The 22,125-nt window shown below is 36.7% G+C and overlaps 1 protein-coding gene across 17 annotated transcripts in view; it reads right to left on the bottom strand.

Moving 5' to 3' along the window:
- Positions 1-22,125, bottom strand: part of SGMS2 (sphingomyelin synthase 2) — a 108,552-nt gene that overhangs the window by 36,438 nt on the left and 49,989 nt on the right. For 2 of the 17 annotated variants that reach the window (XR_008955510.2, XM_057302119.2), the window contains exon 1: positions 800-20,785. The exons of 12 other annotated variants lie outside the window; for them this stretch is intronic. The gene's annotated coding sequence lies outside the window, so the exon portion shown is untranslated. Of the gene's footprint in view, positions 1-799; positions 21,050-22,125 lie in introns of those variants that run through there. 3 more of the 17 variants (XR_008955512.2, XM_057302122.2, XM_057302129.2) reach the window with 2 other exon arrangements.

Raw genomic sequence — 22,125 nt, 5'->3', positions numbered from 1 at the left:
GATAACTACCTTTGGCTTCAGCTCCACAGGCTCCAGAGAGCACACACTTCTTTCGGACACGGGGCACCACTGCCACCTCTTTTATACTTGCTAGCACACAGCCCCAGCTGTTCTCAATTTAGGAGAGCAGTCTTTTAGTCCTGCTACAGAAACCAGCCACCTGATGAGGTTTTCAAACCTCGTAATTAGTCCTCTCCCTGGATACACTGCTCAACTTAAGCACAATCCACTGCATTTTAAAGCCTCCCCCCTCCCCTGCCTCCCCCGTTTCAGGGTAACTTCAGGGAAAACTGAGGAGGACAAACTCAAAGCGATGACAGCTAAGCCTTTATTTAATGAAAGAAAAAAAAACAGCAAAAATGGCAGTCAATATGTACAGGCAATGTCTGTTTACAATTATGGGTGGCAAATAGATAAACCACAAGTGTTTACTGTGCACCTAAATGCCCCAGTGCTGAAGGCTATGTAGGGCAAATTAAAAGGAGTGAAAAACACCTGACCTGAACATTCAGCCAAAGAGCTTGCAGTCTAACCAAAGAGACAGGACTAAAATGATGAAAGACTATTGGAGAAGACTGAATGGCATATTGTGAAAGGAAGGAGAGGGATGAGCTGATCACTAGGTAAAGTGAGAGGTTTAGCTGTACTGTTTCCCTGCTCCAGGGACAAGATGTGTCCACACACAGGCTCTGTTTCTGAGAAAGCAAAAGCATGTGGAAAGCTGGCCTGGTAGAGAAATGGGGGATAAGGGAGCATGAGACTAGCTAAAAGGTACTACTGAGAATTATAAACATCTCACCTTTCTCTTGTCCTTCTGCAGAGCCCCCAGCTATCAATACATTACAGCAGGATGAGAAAGACCCAGGCCTTTAACATCCCAGGCTTTGACAGGCCCAGGCTTGACAGTGTCTTGGCACAATATTGTGGGAAGAATAAGCACAATGAAGAGGTGCCTCAGGAAGGTATTTTCAACAACAAACCTTCAACACCATGAACTGCTACTTCTAACGGAGGTCCGAAGCACTAACACAGCCATTTCCTGTCTCTCTTTAGCAGCCTTGCCTAATCCACTTACAGCATCTTGCCAAATCATCATCCAAATTCCCTTCAACTTTACTCTTCCATATGTGCTCCTAGTCTTATGTTCATGTGGGAAAGAAGCTTGTGATTTTGAAACTCCATTTCACAGTGGATGTACAGATGGTCTTTATAAGGTAGCTACTCGGTTCTAGAACACAGAATGTGGAACAGAAGAAAATCCAATTAGTAACCTTTTTTCTTTTTTTTTTCCAAGAGGACACACTCAGCCACCCACCTCATGGGACTGCTATGAGAATGACTGAAATAATTAATTGTGAAGAGCTTTGTGCCCCTGGGAGTAAGAACACTATGTGAGTACAATGCCTATTTATCGTTATTAGTGTTAAAATTAATATTTTCCTTGGGATTTCATTAAGATTAAATATACATAGCACATTCATCATGTGTGAACAAATCTTGGGACGAAATGTTTGTCATCAAGATAATGATCACAACATATTCATTCCTATTTTGAAAGGAAAATATCTCAGGGTCCCAAAATCACTCAGCTAAAGGAAAAAGTCAAGCTGGGAACTGCTTAGGGCAAACCTGCCTCCCATTCTATTCAAAGTCACACATCTGCTCATGGAGATAAATGCATATCTGACTGCCTTCTTTGGAGAGGCTAATCAGAAACCCAAAAGAATGCAACCATTTATCTCTTATCTACCTATGACCTGGAAGGCCTCTCCCCACTTTGAGTTGTCCCACCTTTCCGGACCGAACCAATGTTCATCTTACATATGTTGATTGATGTCTCATATCCCCCTAAAATGTATGAAACCAAACTGTGCTCTGACCACCTTGGGCACATGTCTTCAAGACCTCCCGAGGCTGTGTCATGGGTGTGCAACCTCAACCTTGGCAAAATAAACTTTCTAAATTAACTGAGACCTGTCTCAGATTTTCAGGGTTCACATTTTGGTAACCACAGAGGGATTCTGAGTGGAGGTGCCCCTGACCTTTAACAAATCTCCTATCAGTGCTTGGTTCAACCTTGGGCTATCTTTATGGCTTAAACCAATAGGACAATTTGCTGAGGCCTGGAAGCACCCATTTCAGAGAATCCCTGATCTCCCCAATTCTGGTAGAGATCTAAAGTTTATTTTGCTGTACAACTTTTTTTTTTTTTTTTTTTTTTTTTTTTTTTTGGAGTTTTAGTTGCTTCCAACACAAGGAAGGCAAGTTTTTCCTGCTTCCATGATGATGGAAGGTAGGTAACTCCTTTACGGAGTTTCCCTTCCAACAGGGAAGATGAGGTTTTTTTTTTTTTTTTTCCTGCTCCTAGTGACACAGGAGATAGAAGTTATTTAGGCAGATAGTGAGGGTAAGAGTTCTCCGCAAGGCTTCCCTTCTAACAGAAAGCAGCCCGAGAAACTTCTTTTGTCTAATGAAGAGCAGCCTGAAAAATTGAGCTGCAGACATAGATAAGCAAGCTGGAAGCTTGCACAGGTTACTGCCGGCAGCTGTGCCAATACAAAATGGCTACCTGGGGGCCAGGTATGTTCAACGTGTAGCCTCCATCTTCCCTTTTGTCACCATGTGTAAAGAAACAGGCAACATGGTGTGGGCCAGGAAGATAATCCATTTGCATAATAAAACATTAGGGTGGGGGTGGCCAGCTTTTTGCACCCTTATGCAAATGGCACACCTGGTCCAACCAATCTTTCATGCCCTATGTAAATCAAACACCACCTCCTCAAGCTCATCTATAAAACCTGCATTTCACTGAGGAAGCAGAAACCCATTTGGGACCCCTCTCTCTGCAGGAGAAAGTTCTTCTTTTCCTTTTGCCTATTAATCCTCTGCTTTTAACCTCACTCCTTGTGTGTCCATGTCCTTGATTTCCTTGCATGAGACAATGAACCTCAGGTATCACCCCAGACAACAAGGCTGCTTCTCTAGGATAGAGAGCAGTCTTCAGCCTGAGACCCAACAACCCCTAGATAACTAACTAAATTGGGGTTTGTCTTGGCTAAAGTTAAAATTAACAACCAGCTGGTCTTAATGTCTTTACCATTAGAGTGCTAAGTAATCATATAAGTTGTGCAATCATTTTTTTTGCTTAACTGGTTTTTTTTATTGTTTCTCTTTTTCATGTTGTTTCAGTCTTTTTCCCATTGGGTTTGACCAACTTCATCCGACTTGATCAAATCCAAAGGAAAGTTCCAAATTATGGGGAACAAGGCCACTGAAGTGGCTAAATTCTCATAAAGACACACACAAAAAAGGTAGTATGGTAAGGTGGTATAATGGGGGGGAGAAAAACAGCCAGAAAAAGGAAAAAAAAAGAAAAAAAAGGAAAGAATTTTTATTTTGACTACTTAAGGGGCTTTATTTACATAACAATGCCACCATTTTGCTAGCCAGGTCAAACTGAAAGCAAAGGCAGTCACCCCACACTGCATTTCAATAGCTAAGGTTCTGCCTTTTTTTCCCCACCATGACAGCCTGAGTTTTGTTTCCTAAATCAAGCCCTTTCTGGTTTGATACTTGGTACTTCTGAAATAGCGGCAATTTGTCCTAGTTCGTGAAATATGGAAATGAGATTTAAAGAGTTGTTTTTTTAAAGGAACTCAATGGTTAAAGTCAGCTTAATTGAAAACTACCATCCAAGATGTGTGTCTGTATGTTTATGTGTGTTTGTATTTAAAAGGCCTTCATGTTTTTATTCCTTTTTTCTCCCCTAGGACCTTGTCTTTTTTTTTTTTTGAGGTGGAGTATTGCTCTGTTGTCCAGGCTGGAGTGCAGTCGTGTGATCTTGGCTCACTGCAACCTCCACCTCCTGGATTCAAGGGATTCTCCTGCCCCAGTCTCCCAAGTAGTTGGGATTACACGCACATACCACCACACCCAGCTAATTTTTGTATTTTTAGTACAGATGACGTTTCACTATGTTGGCCAGGCTGGTCTTGAACTCCTGACCTCAGTTGATCCACCTGCCTTGGCCTCCCAAAGTGCTGGGATTATAGATGTGAACCACCATGCCTAGCACCCATTTTTTAAATTTTTTCTTCTCAGTTGACTGGATTCTGTTTTCTTCATTTACTTCTGCTGTCTCTCCTTTCTCTTTCACCCTCTGCTGCATGAGGGACCTAAACTAGTTTACAATAGCCTGGGGTTCCTTAAAGAAAATGGAGAAGACACCAGACTCCCTTTCGGGGAGAAACCTGTTTCTCCTTATGGAACTTGAAGAGTGTAAACAGACAAGTTCATCTCAGCTTTTAAACTGCTTGCTTTTATATTGTTACCTGATTTATTGACTAAAATAGTTATTGCAACAGAGGCTACTCTTGGGTTTTTAAAGAAAAGTGTAGTTTAGACACTTAAAAATGTCTTTGTTTAAAAAAAAAATTTTTTTAAGTGAACCATAAAAACATCACATGGTCTAGCCTCATAAAAATTCTCCCTTTTTGGAAACCCAGGATTCAGTGTGGGCTCTGCCCAGGGCTCAGAGATCTGGTTAAAAGATAGGTAGTCTCAAAATAAAATTGGTCTCCTTATGCAATCCTATGATAGATTTTTATAATTTTATGTTCGATTTGGCATCCATCTTTAATCTCCCTCTAGACTTTTTCTCTCTGTATCTTATGATGCAAATGTTGCTATTTGATTTTCACCTGAGTTGTTTCCTTTAATATGCAAATTTAAGGCTATCTAGCTGACAACTACCTAAGGTTGTGAAACAGGTTATCAAAATCTTGAAAATCTAGGATAGGAAAAAAACGTTTTTTATGAATCTAAGATGTGTTTCTATTGGCATGCCTAATATGTCTATGCATTTATATGTTGTGTACACAATGTTTCACTACTGAAAATATATTAAAAAGCTCTAATTAATTGGCTTAAAGAAAAAAGCACTTGAATCAAATAGTTTATCAGGAAAAAATAAGAGACTAATCAAATGCTTTTTCAAGTTTACGGAACTTAAGTGAAATCTTTAATAAATAAGCTAGCTTTAAAATTATTGGTAAAGTAATATTAGAAATGTCTTAAGAATTGCCAGCATACATTCTTGTTTGCATTTATTAATCAAGCAATTTCATACTTATCCCTGCCAAATACTATAAGGTGTCAAAATTTGACATGGGGGTTATAAAACTATGAACCTAGCCCAAAGCTGAATGAACTTTCCTTGTGTAACCTTTAATAAACAAGACATTGATATTGGTTTAATAAAAAATAGCTACATCTTGAATTTAGTAAGATTACCATAACTTCTAATCTTGTGGCTTTGGGCAGTTTAGTCCACAGGGACTGAGGTTTGTTTTGAGAAAGGACTGTTACTGTCTTTGTTTCAAAGCTAAACTATAAGCTAAGGTCCCAATTAGTTTGGCCTACACCCAGGAATGAACAAGGACAGCTTGGAGGTTAAAAGCAAGATGAAGTCAGTTAGTTTAAATCTTTTTCACTGTTTCAGTTACAATTTTGCAATGGTGGTTCCAAAACTTTAAATGATGACTATCACAGTTTTCATAAATAATCTACGTAAACAATTAAAATAATTAGGTAAATGTAATGGGATAAATAATTGTAGACAAACAGGTCATAATTTAGAATCTAAAGTTATATTAAATTAAAAGATATTTCATTATTTGGATATTTTCCAATAAAATATATTTGTAGGAAAACATTCTTTCTTAAAAAAAAGTGTGTCCTTTTAAAAAAGGGTGAACAATTTTTGTCTAATTCAAAGCTTATTTAAAGGTTATGTATAAAACCAGGTAAAATGAACCAGGAAATACGAGAGATGTAGAGAAAGTTATAAAAATAAATTTTTTTTTGGTAAGAAAGCTTAAAGAGAAATAATTTCAAATGAAAAATAATTTTGTATGAGATTCTTCATATGAGAGAGAATTTAGTCCTAGAGTAGAATGACTGGTTGTTTAAGAAAGAGGGATGTTCAGGACAAACCAGAAAGTCTAAGCATGTTATGAACGGTCTGTGTAAGTCACAATGAGAGGATTTAAAAATAAACTTTTATATTATCAAGTTGTCATATTATTAAGTTTTGGTTTGCTTAGGAAAAAACTGAGATTAAAAGTTTTTTTTTTAATTAAGGTTATTGCATCCATGTATCTCTTTGTATGCGCTTTTAAAGGTACTTGTGACATTAAGTTACAGGCCTTTGACTCTTGTGTCTGAAAAGGACACCAAGTCCTGTTAAATTTTAAACACTGACAGCAATTAAACCCCATCTTCAGGCCAGGTAGAAGATGCCAATCAAAATAAACTGCATTCCTAAGACACTGGGCCAGAAATTAAAGCTATTCAACTCCTCAAGGCCCAGGAACTATCGTGGAAGAGGTGGGCGTATGAGACTGTAGGAACTGATTTTGAGAGATAAGTTCAGTTTCTCTACAAATTAATTATCAATGTCAAAGACACACTGATGCAAGACAAGCATATAGGTCCCTGTGTCTGATTAACAAGGTTTTCTTGAAGCATTAACTGACTCCTTAATAAAGGTTATAAAGGTTATAAAAGGCTTATGGAAGTTTTATCTTATGGTCAAAATTAAAATTTTATGGTTTATAAAATTTTGAAAGACAAATTTAATTGGCTTCATGCTGTTTTTATTCAGGCTTATTGTTTGGAAAATTAAGTCTCCTTTCCCAAAGAATGAAGGTTTTGCCTTTTTATCCTTGTGTTATCACTTTGGTTAAATGAAATGACTTATTTTACAATGACCTGTGATCCTATTTTGTGATATCAAGTGTTTTAAACTTTTGATATTTGACAAACTTTCCAAATCAAATTATAAAGTATGTCTTTTTCTTACCTAATTAATCCTTTAAGATATTAGGTTCCCTAAAGTCCAAAAATGACATATTTGGCTTTGGTATAAAAATTATGCAGAAAGCATTGTCAAATATAAAATGATGTTTGGTTTTCTTTGGGCTGTATTTGTATAAATATGCTATTGGTATGTGTTCTAAAATTATGGGAAACTTCCATAATTCTGATATGACTTAATGTACATTATCAGTAATAATTATAATTGTTATGTTAAATTATTGTATGCCACAGAGGTAACAAATTTCTTTCCAATTGTGTCTTTGACTATGGCTGCCCTAAAACGTTTCGTCATCCACAGAAAATTGTCTTATTTTGGTCCTCTTTAGAAGGTGGTTTTATAATCAGCTATAAAACCCTTACAGGTGCTCCTGAATGCAGGTTTCTGATAACTGTGGAGACTGTGACATCAGAATAGAGGAAAAACTTTCAGGACTCATGGAGAGCTGAAATGTTCATGAATATTAAGCAGAACAGGAATTAACTGCATGGACTAAACTAATAGAAGTCTAAAGTAATCTTTTTAACTTTTTTTGTTTAAAACCTGCTCATCCTTTGTTTTTCAGAGTCAGGAAAACTTTTAAGCTATTTACAGCTTTTAACAATTGAGTAAAGTATACTCCTGTGAACAAAATGTGGAGCATATTTGTTTTCTCTCTACATGATTTCTCAAGAATTTGGAAACTATTGGCAACTATTTGTATTCTTAACTTATGGCAATACAGTTATTTGTGTAAGTGCAATAAGAATCTGTTTTCATTTATAACAGGACACAACTGGAGAAACTGGTTATTTTACCAAGGCTTAGGCTGGAATGGTGTGCTTTCCTTTAAAGAATCAAACTTGACTTATGGAGCCAATAAAAGCCTCTTGGGAAAACTGGCCTCATACATGTCTACACAGTCCCTGAACAGGGTTCCTGACCTGTGGTAAGTAAAGAATGTCACTTTCTGACAGGCCTAGGAGCTCCAAGCTTTATCTTAGAACCTCAAGAGGAGAGAATCACCCAATTCACAGGTATTTGATGATACAAATCCATGGCTGGGCTGGTTTTAAAAAAGTCTTATCTGAGGAGATTCCTTCTATCGATGTGGTGGCTCATACCTGTAATTTCAGTACTTTGGGAGGCCAAGGCAGGAGGTCATTTGAGCCCAGGAGTTCAAGACCAGTCTGGGCAACATGGCGAAACCCTGCGTTTACAAAAAAAAAACAAAAACAAAAAATTAGCTGGGTGTGGTGGTGCACCTGTAGTCCCAGCTACTTGGGAGGCTAAGGTTAGAGGATTACTTGAGCCCAAGAGGTTGAGGCTGCAGTGAGCAGTGATCACACCACTGCATTCCAGCCTGGGTGATGGAGTGAGACCCTGTCTCCAAGAAAAAAAAAAAAAAAACAAAGGTGCTGTATTCGTTATGTAATGTAACCTAGTGGTGTAAACCTGCTGCTGCTACCATTTTTACTCTCTGATGAACTTTAGAATCATTTTATCAGACTACAGGAAAAATTCTATTGGCATTATTAAAAGGAAATGACTCACATTATATAGTATGGCAACATCAAATCTTTACTGGTATAATAACCTCAGGTTCCCATGTATGAATATAGTATAGCTTTATGCTTGCTTCTATCCACATCAGCTAATTTTTATAGCTTTCTTCAAATAAGTTCTGAACATTTATTTTAATTATTAAAATTTGAGGCCATTTTTGTCTTTGTTGTAGTGGCTGCATCAGTAACCAATAGTCAAGTAAGTGATCATATTTTTATTAGGTTTTCTAACTGGTTATTACTGATTCTATAAGGATACTGTGTTTTTAATTTGTAAACAAAATCTAACCTTCCAGTTGAATATTGTATGTTTTAGTTTTTAGTTATTTTCACATATATATTCTTTTCTGCCTTTTAGTCATTACCTGCCTGTTTTGTTTTTATTTTCTTGGCTTAATTGGCTAGAACAATGTTAAAAAGTAGAGATGTAGAAGTAAAACACAGAAGCACAATGGTGTCTATGGATGTGTTTTCTTGTAATTTGACAAAAAGATTCTAAATCTTATTTAGGAGTGAATATGAAAGCAGCAGAAGACTTTTCCCACTAGGTATTAGAACATATATTACACAGCTAAAATTGTGTGATATTGACATCAAAAGAGCCTAACTATACATACTTCTATTAAAATAAAATACTGAATATTTTTCCCTTGCAACATCAATTGGATACTGAGTTTTACCAAATGCCATTTTGGCTTCACTCCAGATAATAATGTCTTTTCCTTTTAAACATGTTTGTGATGTATTTTATTACAATCATTTTCTAATTTTAAATCTTCCTTACATTTCTGGAATAAATCATGCTTAGTTAAAAAAAATGTAACAAAACACTAGCAGTGTACTGGAAGGTTCAGAGTTTGCCATTTGCCTTCTAAAGGGAGATGAATCTACAGAGATCTTTAACTTTTTCAGTATTATCTAGGTTAACTTCCAGTATTTTGCAATGTAAGAAGACTCAGAAGGCTTGGCATATGCTTTGCACTCTGGCATAGTACCCTAAACAAATGAACTAATGAAACTGCCATCCACTGAGAGAGGAACTATTGTGGCTTTTTTTGCTTTCCCAGACACTGGTAGGAAAGGATAACTATAGTGTGAACCCTGAAAACCTGAGATAGGTCTCAGTTAATTTAGAAAGTTTATTTTGCCAAGGTTGAGGATGCACACCCATCACACAGCCTCGGGAGGTCTTGATGACATGTGCTCAAGGTGGTCATAGCATAGTTTGGTTTCCTACATTTTAGGGGGACATGAGACATCAATCAACATATGTAAGATGAACATTGGTTCGGTCTGGAAAGGTGGGACAACTCAAAGCGGGGAGGGGGCTTCCAGGTCAGAGGTAGATAAGAGATAAATGGTTGCATTCTTTTGGGTTTCTGATTAGCCTCTCCAGAGGAGGCAATGAGTTATACATTTATCTCAGTGAGCAGATGTGTGAGAATGGGAGGCAGGTTTGCCCTAAGCAGTTCCCAGCTTGACTTTTCCCTTTAGCTTAGTGAATTTGGGGCCCAGAGATATTTTCCTTTCACATTTCCGCCCCCCCCTCCCTTGTTTAAATCTTTTGGAGAAAGCATTTAAAAAGAAAAAGTCTCTGGGCTCAGGTTTCATCTTATCTCTCATGGCTAGGATGGTTTGTTCCTAGATGGGTAGGCCCTGAGTTATTAGGAAAGCTCATTTTTAGAAGGTTGTGAAGTCTCATGTCCTATGAAGAGAATATAGGGGAAGGAAGGGAGAAAAACAACAACAAACAAAATAATCCTGGAAAATCAATATAGATCACATTACTCTGAAGTCCATACATTAGTAGGCAGGTATGAAAGTGGCTTATGAATGTAAATAGATTGTTATTTTCTTCTGAAGTTTAAGTTGTCTAGCTTCAGTTCACAGGGCTTCATGAAAGCACAGCTTAGTTTTCAGTGACTTCAAATTAGGAAAAATGGGGAAAAAAGAAGAAAAAAATTGAAAACATTATTTTGAAGACTTCTAGCCAAGAAAAATTAGAATTCAGTCCAAACTGTAGAAAATATTAAAAATTGAAAAACATTAGGCAAGACTAGAATCTAACAAGTGTACTATAGTTTTTGAAACATAATTTTTCTCTCTCCAGTTCCCCATTTTTACTAAAGACAAATCATGGTAGGACTGGTTTGCTTTATTATACTTGGCCTCATTATTTGTAGACAGTGCAGCAAGAATAATGATTTTTTACACAGGCTTTTAAATTGGGTTTGAATGGCATTTTTATTCAGTTATCCTATTTTATGACTTTATCTTAAGGGAATTAGATGTACAAAACATATTTTTACAAGCATATTTTCAACAGTTACATATAAGGGAAAATTGGAAATAATCTAATATCTAAGAACATGGGGTTAGCTAAATGAATTATGGTTACCTTAATATTACACATAATGTGTGATACCATAGTAACTATAAAATTGCAAGACAGATATATAAATACTATATAAGAAGAAAACAGTGCTGAGGTAGGCAGATCACCTGAAGTCAGTAGTTTGAGACCAGCCTGGCCAACATGGCAAAACCCTATCTCTACTAAAAATACAAAAAATTAGCTGGGCGTGGTGGCACACGCCTGTAGTCCCAGCTACTTGGGAGGCTAAGGCACAAGAATCCCTCCAACCTGGGAGGCAGAGGTTGCAGTGAGCTGAGATTGCACCACTGTGCTCCAGCCTGGGTGACAGAGCAAGACTCTATTTCAAAAATAAAAAAAGAAGTATCAAATTAAGAAGAAACTTCAAACTTAATAGAAACTGTAGAATCTCAATAATTCATATCAAAGGTTATAGTTTAAAAAAATGGGAAAAGGCCATGTGATCGATACTCATGGCTACAGAAAAAGGTGCAGGGATGGCAGTTCAGATCTGAAGCTCATTGACGGCAGCTGCAGAGGCTACTGAGCATAGACATGGGTTCCAGTAGAAGGACGTAGAAATGCTTTGTGTTCCAGATTTGTAAGTGTGCCTTGTGGTGCATATGAAGTGTTTAAGATATATTAAATGTGTAAATATAATTTTAAAATTAAGAGATTTTTATCTACAGATTACAGTTTTAATATTTAAAAGAATTTAATCTGTTCAAGATAGATGCAAAACATTGATCAAAAAAAGCATGTTCCTGCATTTATAAACTGCAATAATGAATAATAGATGTTTATACATTGAACTTAAAGGTATAAGAAAAATGAGGTCTTGAAACAGAATTTTATTGAATTGAATATCAGTTGAAACAATCTGCTGAATTTCTTAACAGACACAAGAGCTTTCTTAGACCTTAAAAAAGAAAACTCTGTTGTCACTATAAAGCCATTAAAAAATCAACTTGTAGAATAAAATAGTCACAACATAATAGTTCCCAGCAAATCTTACTTACATGGCAGGTACTATGCTTCTGTATTATCTAATTAATCACTATAACAACCCTAGGAAATATTGTTAGCCAGATTTTTTTTTAAATTGAAACAATCAAAGTGAAGGGACAACCCACAGAATGGGAGAAAATATTTACAAACTATCCATCTGACAAGAGATTAATAACCAGAATATATAAGGAGCTCAAACAACAGGAAAAAATCTAATAGTCTGAGTAAAAAAATAAGCAAAAGTTCCAAATAGACATTTCTCAAAAGACAGACAAATGGCAAACAGCTATATGGAAAGTGCTTAACATCAATGATCATCACAGAAATACAAATCAAAACTACAATGAGATATCATCTCACCCCAGTTAAAACAGCTTCTATCCAAAAGACAGGCAATAACGAATGCTGGTGAGGATGTGGAGATGGGGGAATCCTTGTACACTGTTGGTGGGAATGTTAGTTAGTAAAGCCACTATGGAAAACAGTATGGAGGTTCCTCAGAAAACTAAAAATAGAACTACCATATGATCCAGCTATCCCACTGCTGGGAATATATCCAAAAGAAAGAAAATCAGCATATCAAAGAGATATCTGCACTCCCATGTTTATTGCAACATTATTCACAATAGGCAAGATTTGGAAGCAACATAAGTGTCCACTGATGGATGGATGAAGAAAATGTAGTACATATACACAACGGAGTACTATTCAGCCATAAAAAAGAAGAGGATGTCATCATTTGCAATATGGATGGAACTGGAAGACATTATGTTAATTGAAATAAGCCAGGCACAAAAAGACAAACTTCACGTGTTCCCACTCATTTGTGGGAGCTAAAAATTAAAACAATTGAACTTATGGTGATAGAGATAGAAAGATGGTTACCAGAGGCTGGGAAGAGTAGTAGTGGGTGGCAGGGCAGGTGAAGTAGAGATGGTTAATGGGTAAAAAAATATAGTTAGATAGAATGATAAGTTCTGGTATTTGATAGAACAGGGTGACTACAGTCAACAATAATTTATTGTACATTTAAAAATCACTAAAATTATAACTGAAATCTTTATAACAGAAATAAGTGATGAATGCTTGAGGTGATGGATACCCCATTTACCCTGATTTGATTATTACACACGGTATGCCTGTATCAGAATATCTCACGTACCCCATAAATATATACACCTACTTTGTACCCATAAAAATAAAAAAAAAAAAAGAAATTGAGATGATGTACGTTGCCCAAGGTCAGAGAGGAAGTAGCAGAGCCTAGATTTAACCAGGAATCTGACCTCAGGAGCCTCTGTGCCTAAATGGTATACCACTGCCTCTAGTACCATTCCATATGAAAAGGTCAACAATAGCATCAGTGAAAAAGATTAAGAGACAATCAATTATGAACTTGTTTTTTTTTTTCATTTCTTACATTTCAACTTTTATTTTAGATCGGGGGTACAGGTTTGTTATCTGGTATATTGCATGGTGCTGAGGTTTTCTAGACTGCAATACAGGCAATTCTTCAGTCTTTATAATTTTGTAAAAATCAATATAAACTTAGAAAAATATTTAACTTATAATTCACCGCTATTGTGGGGAAAAAAGAAAAGGAGCCTGTTAAAAATTTCCCTATCACCCATATCTGCCATTTAATTAATGTTACTAATAAGCTACCATATTAAATCTGTAATACATGTGGGTATATAATTTTATGTTAACAGCATCCAGTTTAGCTAAGAAATCTCATACCCATAAAGTTTTTCCTAAATACCAAGACATCTTACCTTTTTCTTTTCTTTTTTCTTTTTCTTTTTTTCTTTTTTTTTTTTTTTTGAGAATGTCACCTAGGCTGGAGTGCAGTGGCACGATCTTGGCTCACTGTAATCTCAGCCTCCCAGGTTCAAGCGATCTTCATGCCTCAGCCTCCTGTGTAGCTGGGATTACAAGCATGCCATCATGCCCAGCTAATTTTTGTATTTTTAGCAGAGATGGGGTTTTGTCTTGTTGGCCAGGTTGGTCTCGAACCTCTGGCCTCAAGTAATTCACCCATCTCAGCCTCCTAAAGTGCTGCGATTACAGGTGTGAGCCATTGCACCAGGCCAGCTTTTTCTTATTAACAGTGTTTGAGACTAACTTGTTTATAAAATTCTTTCCAGCCAAAATGGGGAGGTACCAATATGCTTATGGATGTGAGGGTGCTTTGTGAGTGATGGGATTCTGTTTCAGAAGCACCCACAAAATTTGTTAAGTATTTTTACCAACAAGTTCTTGAAAACTGACAGAAGATCCACTGCTTACCAAAAAGTTATCATGTATTTCTGAAATACTTTCCCAACAAAAGTAACACTGAAAAGAGTCCTTGTCAGATCACTACAAGTTTTTATACTGCGACTAAGTCCTATATCTTTTTTAGTACGATAGGATTTTTAATTTGGGAAATGGGAAAGCTTGATGGTATCTTGATGACACTTTCTTCTGAGAATGGCTTGGTAAGAAAAAAAATTCAGGTAAAAGATATAATAGAAAAATTAGCTACTAGTAGCTGTACTTCTGAACTTCAGGGGAGATATGCTTGGGTGGAGGGCAGATATTTTGATTTCTGGTACTTATTTTCCATCCCATATTAAAGCAGATTGGACTACTTTGGTTCTATATCCAGTTTTTATACGAAGAGAAAGATACGGCCTAACAAACAGAGATACAAAGTAATTAGTGGTTATCTGAGAATGCAGGTGAGAATGGCAGTGACTGCAAGTGGGCTGGAAGTTTCTTTCTGGGTTACAGAAATGTTCTAAAATTAGTAATGATGGTTGCATAATTCTGTAAGTTTATTAAAAATCATTTCATTTTACCCTTAAAACAATTTAATTTTATGATATTGAGTTATCACTCAAGCTGTTTAAGGTATAGCCCACCAGGTGCGGTGGCTCACGCCTATAATCCCAGCACTTTGGGAAGCTGAGGCAGGTGGATCACTTGAGCCCAGGAGTTCGAGACCAGCCTGGGCAACATGACAAAACCCTGTCTCTCCTAAAAATACAAGAATTAGTCAGGCATGGTGGGGTGCACCTGTAATCCCAGGTACTCGGGAAGCTGAGGCATGAGAATCACTTGAACCTGGGAGGCAGAGGTTGCAGTGAGATGAGATGGTGCCACTGCACTCTAGCCTGGGCAACAGAGTGAGACTCGGTCTCGAAAAAAAAAATAGCCCATCAAGATAAATTATTTCTAAAGAACTAGAAAACCAAGGAACATCCCATACTCTCTTACTAACTTCTGGGCTCACTTATCCCTTTAAAGTGTTGTACTTACCAGCTAAGCACTACTTTTGCAGTGACTCTGAAATAACACACATTTCTAAATTTTCTACAGACAAGATCAAGAACTATCTAATGAAAAGCAAACTGTTTAACAAAATTTGTATAAACTGTGCTCTAAAAAACTTGTAATTAAACATCATAAAATGACAAGATGGATTTTCTAGCAAAATTCATCAAAATTTACTATGAGTTAGATTAAAAGGGGGAAAATCGGTCTATTTCTCACTAAAAAAAAAAAAAAAATGGCCAGGTAGACCATTCAATACTTGTTGAAATGAATACAGTACTTACCCACAGCAAATATTAGCTGTACAAATTTGAAAACAATAAACTGTAGAACTGAGAATATCTCACAAGCAGGGATGATCTGCAGTCCACAGTGTAGCACACAGGGATGGTGGAAGACTGCTCACCTGTATCAACTGTTTCTGCCTTAATGACGTTGATATAATAAAGTACCTTCAATACAACTGGAAGTTCCACAGAATATTTTAAAATTTGGCTTCTTTTTTTAGACATTTCCTAGCTGTGAGGCTTTCTGTTGGTGACTGGAAAATTTGATGATTAAATCTGATTCTTAGCATATTTTGGAAAGAGAGAAATTGCAGCCCTGGGATTGTGAAGCTAAAGCTCTCCAGAAGGAGAATCTTCAAAGAAGATGGAGTCACATGGGAAGTCGCTTTAATAATCCACGGTACAATATGGAAAATGCAGTAAGGTGAATGGACAAATGAAAAAATAAAGGAGAGAATAGATAAATAGGTAGGTAGGTGGATTAACTAGATAGGTAGGTATGTTAATGGAAAGATAGATAGGGCTACCCAAACCCTGAAGATAGAAGAAGACTGTAAAACAAGGTCAAAGACTAGGGGATATTTGAAATAATTCTTCACATTTCCATTCAAATATGCCCTAGATGAGAGGTTCTCAAAGTTAAGGTGTGAGAGTGGGGAGCATATCATGCATTTGAGCTTTTCCCAAATGATGGTTTATGCTTGCTCCCAACCCCTTTTCCCCAGCTCCATTTCTGACACATTTAGAGGTTCTGTAGGGTAGGGAATATGGGACTCCCCAAATAGTGTCTTCCTTCTTGACCTAGATGTTTTCGGTGTTTAGTAGAAAGAGCAAGGCTGAGGCCGGGCACAGTGGCTCACGCCTGTAATCCCAGCACTTTGGGAAGCCCAGGTGGGTGGATCGTGAGGTCAGGATATTGAGATCATCCTGGCCAACATGGTGAAACCCCATCTCTACCAAAAATACAAAAGTTAGCCGGGCATGGTGGTGCGCACCTGTAGTCCCAGCTACTCAGGAGGCTGAGGCAGGAGAATCACTTAAACCCGGGAGGTGGAGGTTGCAGTGAGCCGAGATTGCACCACTGCCCTTCAGCCTGGGCGACAGAGTGAGACTCCATCTCAAAAAAAAAAAAAAAAAAAGAAAAGAACAAAGAAAGAAAGAAAGAAAGAGTGAGGTGGAAATTTTCTACTTTCCATCCCTTTTTGGACTTATTGCTAGTGAAGTATGACATACCCATGGCCTCAGAGAATAAGCTGGGTTGAAGGCTTATCTTTGTGTTAAAATGCTTATCTACTTTAGCAGATGAACAAAGGAAGTCCCTAAGTCCCTATAATATAAACAGACATTTGCACTTTCAATAACCTAAACTATCATTTTACTAATTCACAAAAAAACTTTACAGGATAGATATGTGGTCACTAGAATCATTTCGTATAAGATAGACACGTGGTCACTAGAAACATTTCATACAACTTGCATTACCTGTTCCATGTTTAATGGTCAAACAAAAGCAGCCAGCACTTGTTTAGGCCAAACACCCTGGGGGCTTTATCAGTAAGGTTAAATATAACAGCCTAACTGAACAACAGTGATAATTATCTGCTTCTACATTCCTAGCTTTCCTTATATATCCCGAAGATTTATATACCTAGAAACTGATTCTCTTAGGTTTTAATACCTCAGGGTTTAATTTACTCTGTAACAGGAGGCTGCATAGATTACCTATTGAAGTGAGAGGTGTTGAAAAACTTAAAAAACATCCCATTTAGTCATTTTTGTTTTGTTTTGTTTAGACAAGATATCTTTCTGACATCCAGGCTGCAGTAAACTCCTAGGCTCAAGCAATCTTCCTGCCACAGCATCCTGAGTAGCTAGGACTGCAGGTGAACACCACCATGCCAGCTAATTTTTTAAATAATTTTTTTTTTTAGAAATATGGGTCTTGCTATGTTCCCCAGGCTGGTCTCATACTCCTAGCCTCAAGTGATTCTCCCAAGTCAGCCTCCTAAAATGCTGGGATTATGGGTGTGAGCCACCACACCCAGTCCCATTTAATAGTTTTAAAATAAGATATTTAAGACTTATATTGGAGTTAATATTTTCTCCTAAGAATAACGGCTAGTCCAGGGAAGAAGGAAAAGCAAAACCTGAGTCTAGTAGTTTAACATTATATTCCCCAAACCACATAACACTCTCTAAATGAAACTAGAGATCTCCTTCTAAGTAAATAGATCATAATCGAAGTCAACAGTATATTTCCTTGTCTACCACAAAAAATTTCCTAGATTTGGAAACATAATCTTGTTGTAGAAAACTCAGGATAAAAAATGAAATGAAAAAAAAGAATAGTTCTCTTAAAATAACTTTATAACTCTCTATTTTAATACAGCTCTTGTATTCTGTGACCTTCAGATTATTTTAGAAATCCACATATTGATTGCTCCCTCTACCACATGGAGACCAGTGTATATATTTCATACCATTTCAAAAAAATGTTGCAAAGCATAATAAAAACAGGTGACTGAAACGGGTATTTAAAAATGACTTCTTGAAACATTGCTTGCTGTTTACTAGTGCAATGGAAGAGATATTACCTCTCTGTTTTGAGATTTAAGCAAAGTTACCTTTAAGCAAAAATCTATAGAAGTGAGTTAGATAATCCTGCTCTGTATGGAGATAAAGGCAGAGACTTGAGGAGAAACACTTAACCAGGTGCTGTGGCTAGAACATTTGGTGGTTATAGCGGATGGCACATGCCTAAGAACAGGAAGTTTACTCAATCCCTGTGCTGCTGCAGAAATGGCACCTAGATACACTTCAATATCATTTCCTTGTAGGAGTCTAACGTCTAGAATTAGACATTGATATTTATTTAAAATATAATGGGTTACTGGTTATTACATTTGTGCTTTGTGCTCTGTGCTAACAAAGTGAGTTCAAGAAATAGCTTCATACAGCCTGAGAGGTTTAGGGGCACATTTCCTAGAAGCAGGAATTGGGCACTGAAAAATTATTAAGGAGAAGGTTGGTTCTAGAATCTGTACTTTGAACAGTTTATTTCCATCACTTGCTGCAATTTACCAGGCCTTAGTATGGGGCATTGTGGAGTGGGGAGCATGAGGGCTAGAAAGCTCCTAGTGTCCTGAAGTCCTATGCTTCAGTCCACCTGGATTCTTCAAGGTAGAGCAGGGTCTTCATTAAAAGGAAAGGAAAAAAGAGAGAAAGGGAGACAACACAGAAGAACCAGAAAGGACTGTAAATCCTCCATTTTTCATTCTCTTATGCCAACCACAAAAATATTCCACAAATGAAGTAATAAACAATGTAGACCATTCATATACAGTCCATACTATTTTCCGCTTCCATTTAAAAATGCAAGGCTGTTTTTCTTTTCTTTGTTAACTTTTAAGTTCAGGGGTACAGATGCAGGCTTGTTACACAGGTATATGTGTGTCATGGGGATTTGTTGTACAGATTATTTCATCACTCAGATATTAAGCCCAGCATCCATCAGCTATTCTTCCTGATGCTCTCCCTCCTCCCACCCTCCACCCTTCAGTAGGTGGGCAGCAGTGTATTTTGTTTCCCTCTATGTGTCCATGTGTTCTCAATATTTAGCTTCCACTTATAAGTAAGAACACATGGTATTTGTTTTTCTGTTCCTGCATTAGTTTGCTAAGGATAATGGCCTCCAACTCCATCCATGTCCCTGCACAGGACATGATCTCATTCTTTTTTATGGCTGCGCAGTATTCCATGGTATATATGTACCATATTTTCTTTATCCAGTCTATCATCAATGGCCATTTAGGTTATTCTGTGTCTTTGCTATTGTGAATAGGGCTACAATGAACAGACATGTGCATGTGTCTTTATAACAGAATGATTTATGCAGGGCTGTTTTTCCAGAGTTGCTTTTGCATGAGTGACTAAATAAGCCACTGCTTTCAAGTGGTATGAAACTGTAAAAAGGTAAACCTTCTCTAAAGCTATTAAGGTTGTTGTAATAGGCTGTAGGTTCTCCTAGAACTTAAACTGTTATGTTGCTTTTAAATAAATAATTGTCTCTCAAAAGCACTTATTTGACCAGTGCTTCCAATCATAGGCTTCAGAGATTGGCTTCTGCAAATAACCTAATAATGATGATTTATGTTCTTCAAATTTGGCTCTAGGAAGAGGGATGCAGATATCTCAACCCAACCCTTCACTGAAGACATGAGGTAGAGACATGAACAGAATAACCTAAGACATGAAATTTACCTAAAAGATTAAAATCATGAATCTAACAATGCCATTTAAACAATTTTAAGGAATGCAAGTGACAGTGATATTGATAATTAAAATATACAATATTTATCTATTGAATTTTCATTTATTCTAATAAATCAAGGAAATGAAGAAACTGCCATAAAATGTAAATTTCCAAAATGTTCACTAGAAAGTTTGTATACTTAAAAAAATCACTTGGAAATAAATTTGGTTTATTCATCATAGTACTTAAGTACTGTTTTAGATAACATTAGTGGCTTAGTATGTGGATATTCAGAATGGCTACCAACAGACATAGTCTCCTAGGGAAAAATAAGGTTCTTTAGAACTAAATCCCTATGTTGCTAGCTCTAGAGCAAGTAAACTAATCCAGTAACCTTCAGGGAATGACGCATTTCTCTCTTAAAACAGGCAGAACAGCTCACTCAAGACTTTTATTTCCATTTGTGACCAACTGTGCTGGTTCACAAAGTTGCAAAGCAAAGTTTCTAATAAACAAATGTGTCTTTTGTTGCCTACTCTACTAAAGTAATGCCCCCTGTACAGAGCTTGAACATTCCATCACAAAGCTTTGGTGGCTGCTGGCACAATAATGATTGTGGAGTGTCTATTTGTACACCATTAATTATGCTGTGATCCCTAGTGAACTGCCTGTTGTTCTTTCGCAGAAACCTAGAACACGGTATACAGCTCTTATTTTGTATTTCTTTTAGATATATTATAAAACAAGAAATTTAGTTCCAATGTATCCAAGCTGTCCCTTCGGAAGGTGATCAGAAGAGAGAAATGAGTTTGGAAAAGAAAAGGAATAGCTGAACAAGAGTAAGAGTTTCTGCAATAAAGCCTTAAAAGAGAATAAAAATGTGGAAAAGTGAAGGTAGACACTGGAGCTGCACTTAAATAGTTCTTAGGAGCCCAAAGTAAGACATGTTCTGTAAAAGTAAAACTTACAGGGGGATCAATCCTTGCCATTAAAATCCTGAGTATTTGGATGAAAATCCAAATTGTGGTGGGAACTGTGGGCAGGTGCTCTTACACAGCAACATGATATTAAAATTCTACAGACTGACTGAAATATTTCTGCTGTGGCAACAGTAAATCGTATACAGAACCACAATTAAAACTAATTTACCATGTGAAAAAGTCAGATACTCTCTCAGGAACAGTTCATTATTGTATGTAAATAAACACAGCATAAGTATATAATAAATTTTAGATTAATAATATATAAAATATAATTTTGATTATTTATATAATCAAGGCTTTCATCTGGGGCCTTGATGCTCATCTTTCTTTGCACATTAAGTCAGTTTTTCATTTTCACATTCTTTTCATATCCCTCGTATGTATATGAAGGCAAGTAATTTCAGAAATCTAAACCCTGAGAAAACATGGGTAACAGAGAAGAACTTTTGCTGTGATATCTACTTCTGCAGTGAGTAGAGAAACAGAAGTAGAAGGTAAATCTGAGGTGAACCAGAACTCATTTCTTTACTTCCTATTTGAAGCTGATTTCCCCTATACCTTCTCTGACAAATAGTAGGCAAAAGAGTTCTTGTGACTAAATATTTCCCAATTACCAATAATAAGAACTTCCTACAGAATGTCTCATTGACAAATTAGCACACAAGCTTCTACCCTATTCTAATTCATGGATAAGGAACATTGGAAAGTTATTTTGAAACAAATCCCATTAAAATGTAATTTAAGCTGTAATCAGAAAGGAGCATAAAAACTGCAGTGAACTGCTGGTAGAATCATAAATTGGTACCATTCTTTTGAGAATCTCTTTGTAAATATATGATGAGCTTTAGAAATGCTTTTATCTTTTGACATAGTAATTCTACTACTGTTCAGATTTTGAAACTGTGGATAAGTGATTCTGGATCTGTAAGACTGAAAAACCAGAACCACACTGTCCATCAAAATGGGACTAGTTACATTATAAATAAATGTATATTATATAAAGAAAATTATGTTACATAAATTACATGGTTACTGGAAGGGTGATACTACATGGAACATTTACTTCACTTTTTATCTTTTGCATTGAAAAAATAAATAAGCAGCATGTTTTAATTTTACTGCCTAAAAAGACAAAGGTTGTTCTTCTTATTGTTTTTTTAAGAGAAGGGGTCTCACTCTGTCACCAAGGCTGGAGTGCAGTGGCACAATCATAGCTTACTGCAGCCTCTAACTCCTGGGCTCAAGCAATCCTCCTGCCTTAGCCTCCTGAGTAGCTGGTACTACAGGTGCACAATACTATGCTTGGCTAAGATAATTATTCATTCAATAATATTTAGTGAGTGCCAACTATGTACTAGTCACTGTTCTAGGGATATAACAATTCTTTAAAAAGTCGCTTCCCTCATGGAGCTTGAATTCTGCTAATGTAAGACAATAATAATGAAAGATTAAAAGTGCTGCGAAGACAAAGCAGGATGGGAC

This window comes from Pan paniscus, chromosome 3, assembly GCF_029289425.2.
Source record: "Pan paniscus chromosome 3, NHGRI_mPanPan1-v2.0_pri, whole genome shotgun sequence".
In the NCBI taxonomy this organism is placed as follows: domain Eukaryota; kingdom Metazoa; phylum Chordata; class Mammalia; order Primates; family Hominidae; genus Pan; species Pan paniscus.
Note: the sequence above shows the minus strand (reverse complement) of the source record. Positions and strands in the feature narration are given on the sequence as shown.